The 20,323-nt window shown below is 43.6% G+C and overlaps 1 protein-coding gene across 8 annotated transcripts in view; it reads right to left on the bottom strand.

Annotated features, from left to right (window-relative positions):
* LOC120058170 (LIM domain only protein 7-like) overlaps nt 1–19,524 on the bottom strand; it is an 85,103-nt gene extending 65,579 nt beyond the window's left edge. For 4 of the 8 annotated variants that reach the window (XM_039006636.1, XM_039006642.1, XM_039006644.1 and 1 more), the window contains exons 1-2: nt 19,276–19,523; nt 5,525–5,641 (exon numbers count right to left, since the gene is read on the bottom strand). The gene's annotated coding sequence lies outside the window, so the exon portion shown is untranslated. Of the gene's footprint in view, nt 1–5,524; nt 5,642–7,093; nt 7,212–18,434; nt 18,676–19,275 lie in introns of those variants that run through there. The other 4 variants (XM_039006640.1, XM_039006639.1, XM_039006637.1 and 1 more) reach the window with 3 other exon arrangements.
* Between the last annotated feature and the right edge of the window lie 799 nt (nt 19,525–20,323).

Below are 20,323 nucleotides of genomic sequence, written 5' to 3'. Positions count from 1 at the left end.
CTGAAATATCACATTTACATAACTATTCAGACCCTTTCCTCAGTACTTTGTTGAAGAACTTTGGTAGTGACTACAGTCTTCTTGGGTATGACGCTTCAAGCTTGGCACACCTGTATTTTGGGGAGTTTCTCCCATTCTTCTCTGCAGATCCTCTCAAGCTCTGTCAGGTTGGATGGGGAGCATTGCTGCACAGCTATTTTCAGGTCTCTCCAGAGATGTTTGATCGGGTTCTGGCTCTGGCTAGGCCATTCAAGGACATTCAGAGACTTGTCCCGAAGCCACTCCTGTGTTGTCTTGGCAGTGTGCTTAGGGTCGTTGTTCTGTTGGAAGATGAATCTTCGGCCCAGTCTGAGGTCCTGAGCACTCTGGGGCAGGTTTTCATCAAGGTTTTCAATCTCACTGTACTTTGCAACGTTGATCTTTGACTCGATCCTGATTAGTCTCCCAGTCCCTGCCACTGAAAAACATATCCACAGCATGATGCTGCCAACACCATGCTTCACAGTAGGGATGGTGCCAGGTTTCCTCCAGAAGTGACGCTTAGCATTCAGGCGAAAGAGTTCAATCTTGGTTTCATCAGACCAGAGAATCATGTTTCTCATGGTCTGAGAGTCTTTAGGTGCCTTTTGGTAAACTCCAAGCGGGCTCTCGTGCCTGTTACTGAGGAGTGGCTTACGTCGTGCCACTCTACCATAAATGCCTAATTGTTGGAGTGCTGCAGAGATGGTTGTCCTTCTGGAAGGTTCTCCCATCTCCACAGAGGAACTCTAGAGCTCTTTCAGAGTGACCATCCTATTCTTGGTCACCTCCCTGACCAAGGCTCTTCTCCCCCGATTGCTCAGTTTGGCCGAGGCGGCCAGCTCTAGGAAGAGTGTTTTCCCGAAGGCAATGTACATAGACTTGGAATCGCTGGCCATTTTAATAATGGAACACCAGTCACTTTAATAATGTTTACATACTGCTTTACTCATCTCATACTCATCTCATATACTGATATACATATACTGATTGGCTATGAAAAGCCAACTGACATTTACTCCTGAGGTGCTGACCTGTTGCACCCTCTACAACCACTGTTATTATTATTATTTGACCCTGTTGGTCATCTGTGAACATTTGAACATCTTGGCCATATTCTGTTATAATCTCCATCCAGCACAGCCAGAAGAAGACTGGCCACCCCTCATAGCCTGGTTCCTCTCTAGGTTTCTTCCTAGGTTTTGGCCTTTCTAGGGAGTTTTTCCTAGCCACTGTGCTTCTACACCTGCATTGCTTGCTGTTTGGGGTTTTAGGCTGGGTTTCTGTACAGCACTTTGTGACATCAGCTGATGCAAGGGCTTAATACCCTTTTTCTCAATAGGGGGGGGCGCTGTTCTCACTTTGTAAAAAATCGTTCCCAAATTAAACTGCCTCGTACTCAATTCTTGCTCGTACAATATGCATATTATTATTACTATTTGGATAGAAAACACTCTCTAGTTTCTAAAACCGTTTGAATTATATCTGTGAGTAAAACAGAACTCATTTTGCAGCAAACTTCCTGTCAGGAAGTGAGAAATCTGAAATCGGGGGCTCTGTTCCAGGGTCAGCCTATCAATTTGCATGGAATCTATGGGTCTACATGCACTGCATACGCCTTCCCCTAGATGTCAGTAGGCAGTGAGAATTAGAATGGGGTGTATAGCTCTATCTGAGGCCGAATAAGACCTGTTGGAATGACGCGACCACTCTTTCCTTTCTTCACCATGGCGCGAAAGGGTCACCTGGTTTGCGTTCTGAAAAGCTGTCGTTATCGACGTTAGATATCTCCGGCTCTGATTTTATTTGATATATGTGTTAAAAACATCATAACTAGTTATATTAAACCGACTTATATCAGTTGATATCAGTTTATTGCGATTTTCGGTATTTTCTTTGTTATGCGTTCTGGTGAGTTGGACACTTCCGTGCCGCATGGCCAGCTTTGTTAGCTAAATTGACAGATGAAGACGTCATTCTACAACCGAACAACGATTATTCTGGAAAAAGGACACCTTGTACAAGATTCTGATGGAAGCTCATCAAATAGTAGGAACCATTTATGATATTATTTCGTATTTCTGTCGAAAATGTTTAGACTATATTCCGCCCAGATTTCGGGCGCTGTCTCGCTATAACGTAAGCTGTATGTCATACTAAGGTTATTTAAAAAAAATCTAACACAGCGGTTGCATTAAGAACTAGTGTATCTTTCATTTGCTGTCCAACCTGTATTTTTTAGTAAAGTATATGATTAGTTATTTGATTAGATGATGTGAGTGTCAGAAATATATCCGGATTATTTTGTGCAGTTTGGCTAGTATTCACATTGTTCAACCACGAATTGTACCGCTAAATATGCACATTTTCGAACAAACCATATATGTATTGTGTAATATGATGTTATAGGACTGTCATCTGATGAAGTTTGAGAAGGTTAGTGAAAAAATTAATATCTTTTGCTGGTTTATTCGCTATCGCTAACGTGCCTTGAATGAATGCGGTTGTGTGGTAGGCTATAGTAGTAAGCTAATATAATGCTATATTGTGTTTTCGCTGTAAAACACTTAAAAAAATCAGAAATATTGGCTGGATTCACAAGATGTTTGTCTTTCATTTGCTGTACACCGTGTATTTTTCATAAATGTTTTATGATGAGTATTTAGGTATTTCACGTTGGTTTCTGTAGTTATTCTAGCTGCTTTGGTGAGACTTGTGATGGTGGCTGCAATGTAAAACTATGATTTATACCTGAAATATGCAAATTTTTCGAACAAAACATATGCTATACAATAAATATGTTATAAGACTGTCATCTGATGAAGTTGTTTCTTGGTTAGTGACTATTTATATCTTTATTTGGTCGAATTTGTGATAGCTACCTATGCAGTAATTTTTTGGGGAAAATATGCGGTTGGGTCTTTTGCTATCGTGGTTAGCTAATAGAAATACATATTGTGTTTTCCCTGTAAAACATTTTAAAAATCGGAAATGATGGCTGGATTCACAAGATGTGTATCTTTCATCTGGTGTCTTGGACTTGTGATTTCATGATATTTAGATGCTAGTATTTACTTGTGGCGCTATGCTAGGCTATGCTAGTCAGCTTTTTTACTGATGAGGGTGCTCCCGGATCCGGGATGAGTACCAAGTAGAAGTTAATAAATACATTTGATTTATTGATTGATTGATACTGTATTCTATTCTACTGTATTTTAGTCAATGCCACTCCGACATTGCTCAATCTAATATTTATATATTTCTTAAATCCATTCTTTTACGTCTAGATTTGTTTGTATTGTTGTGAATTGTTAGATACTAATGCACTGTTGGCGCTAGGAACAAGCATTTTGCTACACCCGCAATAACAGCTAAATATGCTAAATATGTGTGTGTGACTAATAACATTTTATTATATTTTTATTTGATTTGAAGACAGAGTGATGTGTCTCTTAGTCATTTAGCTCTTTAGGGTTATCCTCACTGGGTACATGACAACTCATACACACACACCTCCCCCACACACATACTTCAGAGTGTTTTCCACTCTGCCTCATACAAGCACAACCCAGTTAGCCATGCGTTGTGTGACTGTGACAACCATGATAACTGTTAACAGTCTAAAGACTGGCTTAGCGTAAGCACTGAAACTGGACAGTTTTATATCCATCTACACATTCAAAGACTTAATCGTGGACACTCTTACTGACACTTGTGGCTGCTTTGCGTGGTGTATTGTTGTCTCTACCTTTTTTCCCTTCGTACTGTTGTCTGTGCCTACTAATGTTAGTACCACGTTGTGTTGCTACCATGTTGTGTTGTTGTCATGTTGTGTTGCTACCATGTTGTGTTATCATGTTGTATTGTTGTCTTAGGTATCTCTTTATGTAGTGTTGTGGTGTCTCTCTTATCGTGATGTGTGTTTTGTCCTACTTTCTTTTTCATCCCAGCCCGCGTCCCCACAGGAGGCCTTTTGCCTCTTGGTAGGCCGTGATTGTAAATAAGAATTTGTTCTATGGACTTGCCGAGTTAAATAAATGTTAAATAAAAAATATAAAAAATGGCCTGGAGTCTCTCTAACCAGCCTGCTTCCCAACAAGCAACAACTTGTCAGCCGTTCTCTATGAAACAATAACTGCCTCTGTTCCCAACTGGCACCCATTTCCCTACATAATGTAATACTTTTGAACACATCCCTACGGGCCCTGGTCAAATGTAGTGCAATATGTAGGAAATAGGGTGCCATATCGGAAAAAGACAATGTCAGATCAATAAATGACTTTGAATCCAGGGCTAAACAATGCTATTCTACGCTATTCCCTACTGAGCTTGGCTTAACATCGCTTCACTGACCTCGGACTGGAACAGATAAACGCATGGGACATGTTGTAACTAAATCACTTTAACTAATCATCACTTTTGCCTGTTGTTAATCGTATAAAATCCCATGGTATTGAGTGTAATCGTAGGGCTTGAATGTGCTTGGTAAATCTGACTACAAACCACCCAAACTGTAAAACTCAGTAATGTCACGACACACGCAAACGCAAAGAAAGACACACACACACACACACACACACACACACACACACACACACACACACACACACACACACACACACACACACACACACACACACACACACACACACACACACACACACACACACACACACACACACACACACACACACACACACACACAGAAACACACTTTTATGCATGTACTAAGTGACCTATGGGCTTCTGAAGTAAACAAGATTAAAATAGCTGCGTCAGGAGATTGGATCAGATATGACTTAACTTTGCTATGGTTTTAGTACAGACTGTCAAGTATTCTGAGCCTGCAGCCCCTCGGCCAATGGGCTGTCTTCCTCAACACATAGCTAAAATACCAGGAAGGATGTAGAGATGTGATGGGCTGTGAGTGTAAAAGAGGATTTCATTCATACGATTTGATTCCTACTGTAGCTAAGCTGATTACTCAAACCATTACAAGGTAGCACACATAACATAAAAACTATAGTTTGAATTACAATGTACAGGTACGTCAGGGTTGAGGTCCATTCCAATTCAATTCAGTTTCATGAAGTGAAATTCAAATTAAAGTGTTGAAAAATCCTAACTGAAACTAAAAGACACCTTTCCATTCTTGAATTGCAATTTCAATTCACCTCCTGAATTGACCAAATTAAAATGGAATGTGGACCCCAAACTTAACTAGCCCACTGAAGTACAGTGAGGCAGCTTAACTTTGAATACTGCTACTACCGTAGCCTGTCTTCGTCATGCAAACTCCTGTGGTTAAACACATTGGCAAGACAGTACAAGCAAATCTGGGACCAGGCTGCTAATACCGTATACATAGAAATATAATTACTGAAAGGGGCAAACATAAAAAAGAATGGGTTATATAGAGTATAATAGAGTGAATAACTATAGAAGAATAAAGTGTTAACCTAGCCTAGCACAGCATACAGTATGTACAGTAAGGTTATATATTTACCTTGGATATTGCTGCTATGCCCAGTAGTCGTTCGAAGGCCTTGAGGTTTAGGTTAGGTCTATTATAGAAAGTTTCGCTTTGTGCCTTCCTACCCAGCCAGTATATGGAGATCAGCACCTGGGAGAAAGAGGACATGAGTTATTACAAAAATCATGATTATAACGTATGCATACGTACTTTACAGGAGCAATGCCAATGTCTCTAAATACAGCAACTGGGTGGGTGCAGATGCTTTTTGACAGAATTCTTTCAACTGTTCTACTAGAACAGCTTTTAAAGAGAATAAACAAGCAGACCTGGGTTCAAATAGTACTTGTTTTCTTTCAAATACTTTGAGTGTTTGAGGAGTGCCAGATGGGCAGGGTTTGCAGGTTTGCACTTGTGGGACAATTGGTTATATGCCAGGCCCCCTTAATCAAGTGTGGCTAAATTATTTGAATGAAAACAAATCCTGTTTGAACCCAGGTAAATAGTGGAAAACAGTAGGACATAGTTATATATTGATAAGGACACACTTACAGTACATTCTAGCAGAACACTAAGTAGCCTACATATAGTATGGACTGTTAGGATGGTTTATGTATTGTTATTGTATAGTAATGCCCATACATAGTTGTCCTCAGGTTATACTGGCCTCTGTGGCTCCTGTGGCCACTAGTGTCCAGCTCTTTCCTGCCTCATCCAGAACCGTCTGATATATCGCTATTTGTTTGTGTGCACTGACCTGACCTATACCTCTTGTAAACATGTAGGTCTTTGAATCATGTTCTAGAAAAGTAATGTAGCTCTCAATAATGTCATTCCATGAGCACTACAGATGTCACAGAACTCAAGTGCTATTTGCATGTAAAAAATGTTGAGGGATGCTTTTACTCCATTTAGTACGTTTTTGTCGGTCTCCCGCTCTTTGATGGTAGTTCCCCTTTATGTTCAGTTTTCTGCATATTACATGGTAATTACACGTTGTATTGGCAGCACAGGGTAATACTAACTACAGAGCATATTACAGGCCTTCCCTGCAAAAAATATTGCTCAAGAGTCTTTAGACTAAAGCGGATACTTCGTCAGTTGCACAACTGAATGCATTTAACCAAAATGTGTCTTCCACATTTAACCTAAGGTACAGGGAGGCTGCCTTATTCGACATCATCTACGCCTGGAGAGCTTACCTTGCTCAAGGGCAGAACGGCAGATTTTTCCACTTTGCTGGCTCAGGGATATGAACCGGCAACCTTTTGGTTACTGCTCCAACACTCTTAACCACTAGGCTACCTGCCACCCCCTAGCCTAAGCTACTTGCTGCCCCAGAAAGTGATCTGGGTATGCTATTATGGAAATCACTTCTAATGCACATTGTTGGGCTTCTATTGACGCGGTCTGATGGTTAAAAAATGACTACATACTGTATACAGTAGATTGGAATGTAGCAATAGGATGGATAAAGACATACTGTAAGCACAAAACCCTACAATCACCCTACTGTTCCATTGGATTCTACAGTAGTGGGCAAAGCCAATCTCCGCCATCTCCTCAAACCTTCACAAGTAAAATAAAAACATTTCCACTCACATGTTTCAGTCCCCTGTTGGTCTCTTGATAGGTGTGTGTGTGAGAAGTGTATGTGGGAGTGTTTGTGTGGGTTATCACTCACAGCCTGCTAAAATGACAATAAAAGAATAGTGTGTTTAGGTCTATGCGCTGAAAGAGCTGGAAAGAGAGAGTACAATCCATGCGACTGCCAGCCCTCGAATCACCCCTGCCCCCCCTTACACAACAACAGAACAAGACAAAGGCTGGGGCTAGGATGGAGTGGAGGACACACACACAAGCACACAAATGGACACGCTAAGCACACATACAATTTGTGTCAATAGCCATATGCACACAGACTCACACAAATACATACAGTGCCTTCGGGAAGTTTTCTGACCTCTAGACTTTTTCCACATTTTGTTAGGTTACAGCCTTATTCTAACATTGATTAAAATGCATTTTTCCCCCCTCATCAATCTACACACAATACCCCATAATGACAAAGCAAAAACAGCTTTTTAGAAATGTCTGCTAATTTCAGAACACAGAAATATTACATTTACATAACTATTCAGACGTTTTACTCAGTACTTTGTTGAAGCATCTTTGGCAGAGATTACAGACTTGAGTCTTCTTGGGTATGACGCTTCCAGCTTGGCACACATGTATTTGGGGAGTTTCTCCCATTTTTCTCTGCAGATCCTCTCAATCTCTGTTAGGTTGGATGGGGAGCGTCACTGCACAGCTATTTTCAGGTCTCTCCAGAGATGTTCGATCAGTTTCAAGTCCGGACTCTGGCTGGGCCATTCAAGGACATTCAGAGACTTGTCCCGAAGCCACTCCTGAGTTGTCTTGGCAGTGTGCTTTGGGTCGTTGTCCTGTTGGAAGGTGAACCTTCGGCCCAGCCTGAGGTCCTGAGCGCTCTGGAGCAGGTTTTCATCAAGGATCTCTCTGTACTTTGTTCCGTTCGTCTTTCCCTCACTCCTGACTCGTCTCCCAGTCCCTGCCGCTGAAAAACATCCACACAGCATGATTCACAGTAGGGATGGTGCCAAGTTTCCTCCAGACGTGACACTTGACATTTAGGCCAAAGAGTTGAATCTTGGTTTCATCAGACCAGAAAATCTTGTTTCTCATGGTCAGAGTCTTTTTGGCAAACTCCAAGCGGGCTGTCACATGCCTTTTACTGAGGAGTGGCTTACGTCGGGCCACTCTACCATAAAGGCCTGATTGGTGGAGTGCTGCATAGATGGTTGTCCTTCTCGAAGGTTCTCCAATCTCCACAGAGGAACTCTAGAGCTCTGTCAGAGTGACCAGCGGGTTCTTGGTCACCTCCCTGACCAAGGCCTTTCTCCTCCAATTGCTTTGTTTGGCCGGGCGGCCAACTCTAGGAAGTGTCTTGGTGGTTCCAAACTTCTTCCATTTAAGAATGATGGAGGTCACTGTGTTCTTGGGGACCTTCAATGCTGCAAAAAAATGTGGTACCCTTCCCCAGATCTATGCTTTGACACAATCATATCTCGGCGGTCTACATACAATTCCTTCGACCTCATGGTTTGGTTTTAGCTCTGACATGCACTGTCAACTGTGGGACATATAAACCGGTGTGTGTCTTTCCAAATCATGTCCAATCAATTGAATTTCAAGTTCCAACCAAGTTGTAGAAACATCTCAAGGATGATCAATGGAAACAGAATGCACCTGAGCTCAATTTCGAGTCTCATAGCAAAGGGTCTTAATGTAAATATAGTATTTCTGTTTTTTATGTTTTATAAATTTGCAAACATTTCTAGAAACTTGTGGGGTATTGTGGGGTATTGGGGTATTGTGGGGTATTGTGTGTAGATTGCTGAGGATTTTAATTTAATTTGATCCATTTTAGAATACAGCTGTAACGTAACAAATTGTGGAAAAGGTCAAGGGGTCTGAACATTTTTTGAAGGCACTGTATTTGGCAATAATACATGGCTTCATTGACTAAATGGGTTATATCAAATAGATGTTTTCTGATCTCTTTAATAAGAAGTGTATGTTTTAAAATCGAACAAGGTTGATTCCAGAACAATCTTCTATGTGAGTATGTTTTGGGTGGTCATGGCTTTATTGATAATGTATTGTTATCAAAGAAGATGCATGCATACATAGTTGGAAATAAAACTGGCTTAATTAAGTACATTGTTTGTATCAATCTCTTTTAGAAGTATATGTTCTCATAAACTTTTTCTCAAGTCTGACTTGAGAACCTTCCTGTGTGTGCATAGGTGGTTCAGCTCTTCACGGCTGTCGTAAGAAGATTACCAAGGTGCAGCGTGGTAAGCGTACATACTTTTAATAGTAGATGTCGCCAACAAAACAATAAACAATACCAAAACAAACCGTGACGCTTAAGGCTATGTGCCATCAAACAAAGTTAACTTCCCACAAAGACAGGTGGAAAAAAGGGATACCTAAGTATGGTTCTAAATCAGAGACAACGATAGACAGCTGCCTCTGATTGAGAACCACACCCGGCCAAACACAAAGAAATAGAAAACATAGAAATAAAGAAACTAGAATGCCCACCCTAGTCACACCCTGGCCTAACCAAAATAGAGAATAAAAGCCTCTCTATGGCCAGGGCGTGACATCAGCGTTTGGTCCATATTTGCTTTGGTTATTTACGACAGTCACTAAATACCACACAGTGTCACGTTCCTGACCTGTTTTCTGTTGTTTGGTATGTGTTTATTGGTCAGGGCGTGAGTTTTGGGTGGGCAGTCTATGTTTTCTGTTTCTATGTTGGTTTTGGGTTGCCTGGTATGGCTCTCAATTAGAGGCAGGTGTTTGACGTTTCCTCTGATTGAGAGTCATATTAAGGTAGGTTGTTCTCACTGTTTGTTTGTGGGTGATTGTCGTCCGTGTCTGTGTCTGCGCACCACACGGGACTGTAGCGTTTGTTCGTTCGTTTGTAATAGTCTGTACCTGTTCCTACGTGCTTCGTGTTGTATGTAAGTTGTCATGGTTTAGGTCAGTCTACATTCGTTTTTGTTATTTTGTATCCTTCCAAGTGTTTGTTTTCGTGTTTCGTCGTTTGCTTTATTAAATCATTATGTATTCAAAACCCGCTGCACTTTGGTCGAATCACTACTCCTCCTCTTCGTATGAAGAGGAGGAGGAATGCCGTTACAGAATCACCCACCAAACCCAGATCAAGCAGCGGGTTAACGGACAGCAACGACAGCAGCAGTGGGTCAAGGAGGATTGGACATGGGAAGAGATTCTGGACGGAGAAGGACCCTGGGCAGAGCCAGAGGAGTGTCGCCGTCCCAAGGCGGAGCTGGAGGCATCTAAAGCGGAGAGGCGACGATATGAGGAGGCAGCACGGAAGCAAGGCTGGAAGTCCGCAAGTACAACCCAAAAATTTCTTGGGGGGGGGGGGGGGCTAAAGGGTAGTGTGGCGAAGTCAGGTAGGAGACCTGCGCCAACTTCCCGGGCTTACCGTGGAGAGCGAGAGTACGGGCAGACACCGTGTTACGCAGTAGAGCGCATGGTGTCTCCTGTACGTGTTCATAGCCCGGTGCGGGTTATTCCACCTCCCCGCACTAGCCGGGCTAGAGTGAGCATTGAGCCAAGTGCCATGAAGCCGGCTCAACATATCTGGCCTCCAGTACGTCTCCTCGGGCCGGTGTACATGGCACCAGCCTTATGCATGGTGTCCCCGGTTCGCCAACACAGCCCAGTGCGGGTTATTCCACCTCCCCGCACTGGACGGGCTACGGGGAGCATGCAACCAGGTAAGGTTGGGCAGGCTCAGTGCTCAAGGGAGCCAGTACGCCTGCACGGTCCGGTATATCCGGCGCCACCTTCCCGCCCCAGCTCAGTACCACCAGTGCCTGCACCACGCACCAAGCCTCATGTGCGTCCTCAGAGCCCTGTACGCACTGTTCCTCCTCCACGCACTCTCCCTGTGGTGCGTGTCTCCAGCCCAGTGCCTGCAGTTTCGGCACCACGCACCAGGCTTCCAGTGCGTCTCCAGAGCCCTGTTCCTCCTCCACGCACTCTCCCTGTGGTGCGTGTCTCAAGCTCAGTGCCTCCAGTTTCGGCACCACGCATCAAGCCTCCTGTGCGTCTCCAGAGCCCTGTACGCACTGTTCCTTCTCCCCGCACTCGCCCTGAGGTGCGTGCCGTCAGCCCGGTACCTCCAGTTCCGGCACCACGCACCAGGCCTACTGTGCGCCTCAGCAGGGCAGAGCCATCTGTCGGCCCAGCACCGTCTGAGCCATCCGTCTGCCCAGCGCCGTCTGAGCCATCCGTCTGCCCAGCGCCGTCTGAGCCATCCGTCTGCCCAGCGCCGTCTGAGCCATCCGTCTGCCCAGCGCCTTCTGAGCCATCCGTCTGCCCAGCGCCTTCTGAGCCATCCGTCTGCCACGAGCCATTAGAGCCGCCCGTCTGTCCCGAGCCATTAGAGCCGTCCGTCAGTCAGGAGCCGCCAGAGCCGTCCGTCAGTCAGGAGCCGCCAGAGCCGCCAGCCAGTCAGGAGCCGCCAGAGCCGCCAGCCAGTCAGGAGCTGCCAGAGCCGCCAGCCAGTCAGGAGCTGCCAGAGCCGCCAGCCAGTCAGGAGCTGCCAGAGCCGCCAGCCAGTCAGGAGCTGCCAGAGCCGCCAGACAGTCATGAGCTGCCCTACAGTCATGAGCTGCCCTACAGTCATGAGCTGCCCTCCAGTCATGAGCTGCCCTCCAGTCATGAGCTGCCCTCCAGTCATGAGCTGCCCTCCAGTCATGAGCTGCCCTCCAGTCATGAGCTGCCCTCCAGTCATGAGCTGCCCTCCAGTCATGAGCTGCCACCCAGTCCGGAGCTGCCACCCAGTCCGGAGCTGCCACCCAGTCCGGAGCTGCCATTAGTACAGAGTTGTCCCTCTGTCCTAAGCTACCTCTCTGTCCTGAGCTACCTCTCTGTCCTGAGCTACCTCTCTGTCCTGAGCTGTCTCCTCTATGTAGGAGGGGCCTTAGTGAAGGTTCCTGGACCATGGTCGGGGGCGAGGGTCGCCACTCAAAGGACGCTAAGGAGGGGGACAAAGACAGTGGTGGAGTGGTGTCCTCGTCCACCGCCGGAGCCGCCACCGCGGACAGATGCCCACCCAGACCCTCCCCTTGAGTTGTAGGGGTGCGCCCGGAGTTCGCACCTTGAGGGGGGGGTTCTGTCACGTTCCTGACCTGTTTTCTGTTGTTTGGTATGTGTTTATTGGTCAGGGCGTGAGTTTTGGGTGGGCAGTCTATGTTTTCTGTTTCTATGTTGGTTTTGGGTTGCCTGGTATGGCTCTCAATTAGAGGCAGGTGTTTGACGTTTCCTCTGATTGAGAGTCATATTAAGGTAGGTTGTTCTCACTGTTTGTTTGTGGGTGATTGTCGTCCGTGTCTGTGTCTGCGCACCACACGGGACTGTAGCGTTTGTTCGTTCGTTTGTAATAGTCTGTACCTGTTCCTACGTGCTTCGTGTTGTATGTAAGTTGTCATGGTTTAGGTCAGTCTACATTCGTTTTTGTTATTTTGTATCCTTCCAAGTGTTTGTTTTCGTGTTTCGTCGTTTGCTTTATTAAATCATTATGTATTCAAAACCCGCTGCACTTTGGTCGAATCACTACTCCTCCTCTTCGTATGAAGAGGAGGAGGAATGCCGTTACACACAGCCATAAAAATAATTGGACTTTGAAGGGTAAAAAGCAGAGGTAAGAAAACAATGAGGTCCTGACACAGGCCTATTGATTTATATGAATTTAAACCTCCCAAATACAGTAACACACATCCTGCACATATACGTAGATTCACAGACTGTCAGAGATATACAACCCCAAAACATTCCACTGATGCATTTCCAGAAGTTCAGTCATATTTTTGGTTCTTGTGTATACTGACTCCCAAATGTCAGTAAGTCACGCTAGTAGTAGAAGTATTGAGTCTCGATGGGTCACTTTGCAAGTGCAACCAAACTACACCGAAAAACAAAGCACATTCTAACCTTCCTGAACTTACACTCTGCCTCCAATTAGTCTCCATATGTCACCTGTGAAGAGGACAGTAGTTTTTACGTATATCACGTGTGCTTCTACATGGGACCAATAGTGCTGTAAAGTAGCACTAACGTGATAAACACAGTGACAGAGGGATATACTGTATACAACCATTCTCCGTGCTCCGCATTCCTCCCGTCACACGACGGTAATAGAATACTCACACCACACTGAGCGTGTGTGTGGTGTCCCGTGGCCCTTGCTTTAAGCCAGCATGCAATGGGGCTGGTGCGGCGTGGAGCACTTGCTGAGTATACTGGGGGTGAACATTCCGTTCTGACAACTGAGCTGCTGCGACGACGACCATCTGACTTTCTATCAAAATGGTCGGAATTCTACTACTGCTTCGGTTTAGCATGAAAAGCGACAACAACAAAAAACATATAGGTATGAGAAAGGTTCAATTCAGTTTGAGGTTAAATTATTGGTGTTGTTATCCCAATATTACTTTTTAGATGATCTTTCAACTTTATTTGGTATATGAAAGTACAATATAGTCTGATCTATACCACACAAGACCACTGTCAAATTTAGATTTTTGGGGTGACCTATCTCTTTAAATGCCACCGATATGGTTGATGAAAACAAGCTAGTTAATGAAGTCAACATGGGTTGACACAACACCACAGTATGTGATATCACCATGGCTGGCTCTCAAGGACCTGCATCATTTCAAATGCAAGCGCTCCTTACACCCCAAGAAACCTGTGAACCAAAGTGAAAATTAAACCAGGCGTTCACCGATTCCACGTCTCCCGGATTTATGGGGCCAATACAACATCTCACTTTCTCTCCCTGGTGTGGCCTGGAGCAAAGTCTACATTCTTCTTAACATTTATGGTTACTGCGAGGACTGGAGGGGTGGGGGTGGAGGGTTCAGGCCAAACTACCACAGGCCTGGTTACCTAATGCTAATTTATGAGGGGTGGTAATGGATGTAGGCCTTGTTAGGAGAACATGGGATAAAAACCTATTCTCTGTGCCCCTCGGGCCTGTACTGACGCCTCACCACCGGATCAGCTGAGAGAGAGCTATCAACAGCACCAGGCATTGTGACTCGTGTCGTCATTGAAACTGAGGCATTATGCTTCCCTGTCAAAATAAAGGCTTAATAATAGCAGGATACCATCGGATTAAAAATGAACACGGTTGGCTCTATATAACACCTACAGTATCTATACGTACTTTACATTGTTTGTTTGCGAATCACACATAATATCACTATAATCAGAGTGTTCATTTTCGGAAGTTCCTTTCATTTCGGCGCATGTGATTTGTAAACATTTCAACTGTATTATATAGATAATTACACCCATCTTTCTTCTCTTTCTTGTGATATAAGTGTCGAGACGATGCCTTAAATCCCAGACTAATCTTTAGCGCTCTTATAGATGCAACGGAAAGGCGTATTCCATTGAGCTTAATTCAGCCATTACTGGGGTATGTTTGACAGGTCAAAACAAACATTTCCTTGGTCGTAATGTTAACGGGGAAAAAACGACAGACACAGGCAAGAATATGAAAGAGCCGCAAGAGTAAATGAAAGCAATCAATCCAGTGAAATTTAAATGACAAGTGGATTTTGCACACCTGAAACACAGGAAATAGACGGCCGGGAAAGACAGATGCTCAGGTGGACAGGGCATAAGCTGAGAATAGTGACACGAGTTATGAGGGTTGAAATCAACGCAGCCGCAGTGCCACACGAGTACATCGCCACCTGACTCATTACTGAAATGTTCAGAATGTCTCAGATAGAAATTCTATGTATATAATAGTTTAGAATGTTTCAAATGTATTGAACACACTCCAGACAGTATTCATAGAGAGAAGATCATTAATTTAAGGCTTATCATGAAGCTGCTGATGAACAGTTCTTGTGCTGACGTTGCTTCCAGAGACAGTTTGGAACTCGGTAGTGAGTGTTGAAACCGAGGACAGACAATTTTATGCTCTACTCGCTTCAGCACTTGGCAGTCCCGTTCTTTGAGCTTGTGTGGCCTACCATTTCGCAGCAGAGCTGTTGTTGCTCCTAGACGTTTTCACTTCACAATAACAGCACTTACAGTTGACCGGGGCAGCTCTAGCAGGGCAGAAATCTGACAAACTGACTTGTTGGAAAGGTGGCATCCTATGACGGTGACAAGTTGAAAGTCACTGAGCTCTTCAGTAATGCCATTCTACTGCCAATGGTTGTCTATGGCGATTGCAAGGCTGTGTGCTCAGTTTTATACACCTGTCAGCAACGGGTGTGGCTGAAATAGCCAAATCCACTAATTTGAAGGGGTGTCCACATACTTTTGTATACAGTATATAGTGTACATGCTGTAGCCCTTTATACTCGTACTCGTTTACAGGTTGAAAATGGCAGATTTGGACGCTGATAAGTACCTAAATTGGAATGCAGTGGCGCACAGTAACATGCTATACGTAACGTCAGATCTCTGGGTCTCTGCTTCACAGCTTTGTATGGCTTTTGACTGACAGCCATTCTGTCCAACACCTGTGAGTCCAAAATGTTCACTACATTCACCAAAATTGTGATTGGATTTTCTGAATTGCCCTGTTAAAGCCTAACATCGTATTTTACGATTTAGCTAGTCATATTGGCAATATAAAAAGCTTCAAATGGTGCCTATCTGACCCAGATTGAGATTTATAATGGACTGTTTTGGGATTTAGTAAACAATAACAGTAATTGTGTTATGGCTGTGGTCCAGACTGCACAACTACACGTGTGCTTGCTGTGGTTCTTCAACGGCACAGCTAGGAGAGCTAGAAAAAAAGCACCTTATAGTTGATGACTCTTCTATGAGTCATAAACGTGCATTGAAATGACTTAGGAACAGTGTACACTGTGGAGAGGTGTGTGGCCACTTGGACACACCAGTTTGACCTCTCACTAGAAAAAGCCTTGTCATTTTTTTTGTCTTATGTTACAGCTACACCAAATTTTCCAAGAATATTCATATCATGTTATTGAATGTATCCCACAATCTCCAAACAGTTCCCTTTTAATTGCTACCATGGTTATGCGTATGCTTTCCATATTTTGTCTGTAAGAAACGTTTCAATTTAACACTATCCATTTAGGCCAATTCCCAGCCCCTGTTACCTCATATCCCCCCTGAGAAGAAAACACTTCAATTTGCTCAACTTGGCATTGGCTCAACCATTGGCTCAACTTACCCCAAGACAAACATTTTGACTATATTAGCCCACACAGCTACAGGGATGCACTTTCATGCTAGGTTATGACCTCATATTGAGGCTTATAGAGACCCCAACTGATGTATAGAACAATCTTAAAATGATCTACTTTGATTTAGATACAAGCATCATGAAACCTCTAACACATTAAATGAATTAGACTTTGTGAAAATCAGTTTTTTGGTTGCTTAACCACTTTTTCCATGTGGTTTCTTATGCCAGAGACTCAATGAAATGATGACATTTTCCTAAATATTTGGTCAAATTATTAATTTTGTGTATGGTTTCCTAGAAACAAGGATGGCTCAACTTACCCCACTCTCCCCTATGTCCTGATTTTATAAAACATTAAGAACACCTGCTATTTCCATGACACAGACTGACTAGGGGAATCCATGTGAAAGCTATGATCCCTTATTGAGGCCACTTGTTATATCCACTTCAATCAGTGTAGTTGAAGGGGAGAATGACAGGTTAAATACGGATTTTTAAGCCTTGAGACATAGATAGTGTATGTGTGCCATTCAGAGGGTGAACGGGCATGACAAACTATTTAAGTGCCTTTGAACCTGGCATAATAGTAGGTGCCAGGCGCAACAGTTTGTGTCAAGAACTGCAACGCTGCTGGATTTTTCAAACTCAACCATTTCCCATGTGTATCAAGAATGGTCCACCATCCAAAGGACATCAAACCAACTTGACACAACTGTGGGAAGCATTGGAGTCAACACCTTCTAGAGCTCATGCCCCCGATGAATTGAGGCTGTGCTGTGGACAAAGGGTGGTGGTGCAACTCAATATTAGGAAGGTATTCTTAAGATTTTGTGCACTCAGTACACACGATAACCAATTGTCTAACAACATCATCACATGGCTCTTTCACAAAGCAGTGTCAACGAGTGAGCCAGCTAACATTTGAGATAAAAGAGAATCCATATTACTGTCTTGTTTATAAAGAAAGATGGGGAGAGTATAATTGTCTTTCCTTGAAACTCAACTCAACTAAAATATTCAACTATAGCTTTTTTTAGAGGCAAGGAAATGAGGTCATACAATATGTAATGTCAGATGATTAACTGATTGCTCCCACTTTGTGACTTAACTTACAACCTTGCTGAATCAGAAAGCATTCATCTTGCTGGGGACAAATATTTGACAATAACTCATCGACATGGACCTAGCGCCCTCCTGTGAGTCAAATGTTGCAACCTCTGCTTGGTTACACAATGGGGTGGGGTGGACCAAACCTCCAAATTCCGGGATAGGTCGAGCAACGAACCAAACAACCGCGAGCCTGTCACATCCTTCCTGGTTCGACCGCCAATGTGAACAGAAGAGGAAGTCAGACAGTACATTCTTGTGCGGTACCGTCCCTGAGGCAGAAACAGAAACTGGAGCCTTCTGACGGAGGCCCTACCTGCACTGGGAAGGTGTATGTCAGAGGACAATACAGGCACACGTTGTAAATCTGCTAGGCTGACGGCTATGGGAGTAATACGTTTAAGAGCTGATCTTTCAGAAACGCGTACATTAATGACGTACTGTATATTACTGTTTTGTATGTGACTGTTTTGAGAGGCTCAATTAGATCATGGATAACTACAGTGCCACTTTGTTAGCTATTCACTGTGTTTCTTAAGGACACTCGTTTATTGTGACTTAATTCCCTTTTAATTGCAGGTGGATTTCTGAAGACTTAGATACACATTCAGGCTAATCACAAACATACACATACATGCACGCTAATAACAAAAATACAATGCGCACTAATCGCACACACAAACACTAATCACACACGCACACACACTCAACAATAAAAGGATCTTGCACTTGCTATTGCTCCATGCCAAACGAACGGCCTGTACACAATGGAACACCACCCACAAGGACACACCTGCAAGATGCCAATGACCCATTGGTCCACCCCACCCATGCCAAGCCCTGCTGGGCGAGACAAGGCCATCACACACAATAGGATGGGTAAGTCTGCGAGTCCTGATGAGTGATGCCTCAACACTAAAAACGACACACACTGAACACACATACCTAAACACCACACCACGTTGTACCGATAGTACACCCTTCAAAAATAAAAATACCAACGCACAGTCATCAGCATACCTGGGAAAATTAAGATCATCAGTTCTTCTGCGTGATTGATTGATTCAGCCAGGGCATGGAATAATCCTACTCTGCGTTCAGCATCAATAAATACCTCACCTATATACGTACACATAACACCTTGTCACTAAGCATAAATCAGGTGTCATGAAAAATGAAAGGTGGGTTATAAAAAAATGAAAAAAGCTCTTGACGAAAAATGTCTAGGATCGGTCTCAGCTGAGCTCAGATGTCAAATATTGGTTTATTGGAGGCATCACACACACACACAAATATTGAGAGAGGGATTGTGTCACGCTTATGAGACACTATAGCCACTGTTGTCGGGTAAAAGAACAAGTGGGTGGGCAAATGGTTGGGCTGGCATTTCTCTCTCCAGCCAGGGAGCACAAATATAGCCTTTGAGCTGTGTTGCCCTGTCGCCGTTTACAGCCAGGGCCGTAACCATGGAGGGGAGAGGACTTTATTGGCCGTTCACCATTATCGCTCCTCGTTCCGTTTCACAATCTCTTCACAGTTCAAATATGGCTGCGCAGAGGACGGATAGTTTGAGCAGTACAGTAAGGGATGAAAGCACATCAATACAGTGCGACTGTTGTGTCACAGACACATTAGGAAACAGAGAGCTCTTTTTTCTGCTTTACTGAGGAAAAGTGACAGTTACAGACTTGTTCTTGTGAAGATAAAACAAACAAATGTTGTTTCTTTACGCCTACCAACGGCAAGCTGAAATGTCATAAAAAAATCATTTTAAAATCCTTGAATATGAGATGGTGCATCTCAAGGGGTTTTAATACTGTCATGAACATTTCTAATGAATAGATAAATGTTGATTACGTACTTGTGCAGCATTCCTATTCAGCTTGATTTTATGTTTAGGTAAAGTAAACGTTCATATCCAGCTGTCAATCTGACAAAAAGGAACTCCACCCTGTAAATCAGACAGTTTGCTCGATCAACAGTTGCAGAGTGTCGCAAAATCAAACGCTATCGTGCCACATTGCCACTCCTCTAGCTAATTGTCTGGTGATTTAAATTCCTCAGGAGCCGAAGATGATTGTACTCTAACTCATTCAGAAGCCTGTGTAAAGTTCTGTTTTTGGGCTGTGAAGTAATCTCCCCATGTCAATAATTTGTATCAATAATTTACCAAATCGAAAGGCCATCAGCAGAGTGACTTTGGACCAGAAATGCAGTCTGTGTCTCTCATAGACACAGAAAGGAAGCCGAAAGGTCTCAAATTAAGACAAAAGCGGAGCTAAATACTGCATATTTAGGCTGCAAGGTAGAATTTGCCCTTAACCACAGATCTAGGATCAGATTAGTCTACCCTCTACAACCCCAACCATTAGGGAGGAAGTCAAAATTATCTGACTCTGGCAATTTATACCAACACTGTAAAATGAGCTGTGTAAGCATGCACATTTCTAACATCCTACTGTACAGTGGGTTCATGACTGTAAATTACTAGAACAATGCTGTTGGTACAGTCGTATCCATCCTATAAGCTAGAAAGCCCCTTTAGCCTGTAGATTTGGGAAGTAATATGACGTATTCTGAAGGTGTAGGTTCACAGACTAGGACCTAATCAGCTGATTTCCAGGGTCAGCTGGTAAAGCCTGACTCAAGACATTCCAGAGCTTTATTTTCTTAAACAGATCAGAGAGACTGTAGTGCATTTTTCTGCATTCAACGTTACATTACATTGTTGTGAGAGACAGTTTTTCTTGACCAAGTGACCTGAACTCTCTAAATAAAAACTCTAGAACTGAACAATGCTACATCATTGCTAGGGATGTTTTACCTGACCACGTGACCATCATTGTTAAGTAGGTTTTCCCTGACCATGTGACCTGACCACTAATAACTCTTGAACTCTGTAGATAAAA

Source organism: Salvelinus namaycush, chromosome 13 (assembly GCF_016432855.1).
Source record: "Salvelinus namaycush isolate Seneca chromosome 13, SaNama_1.0, whole genome shotgun sequence".
Lineage (NCBI taxonomy): Eukaryota > Metazoa > Chordata > Actinopteri > Salmoniformes > Salmonidae > Salvelinus > Salvelinus namaycush.
The sequence above is the reverse complement of the archived record's forward strand: the minus strand, read 5'-3'. Positions and strand labels throughout refer to the sequence as shown.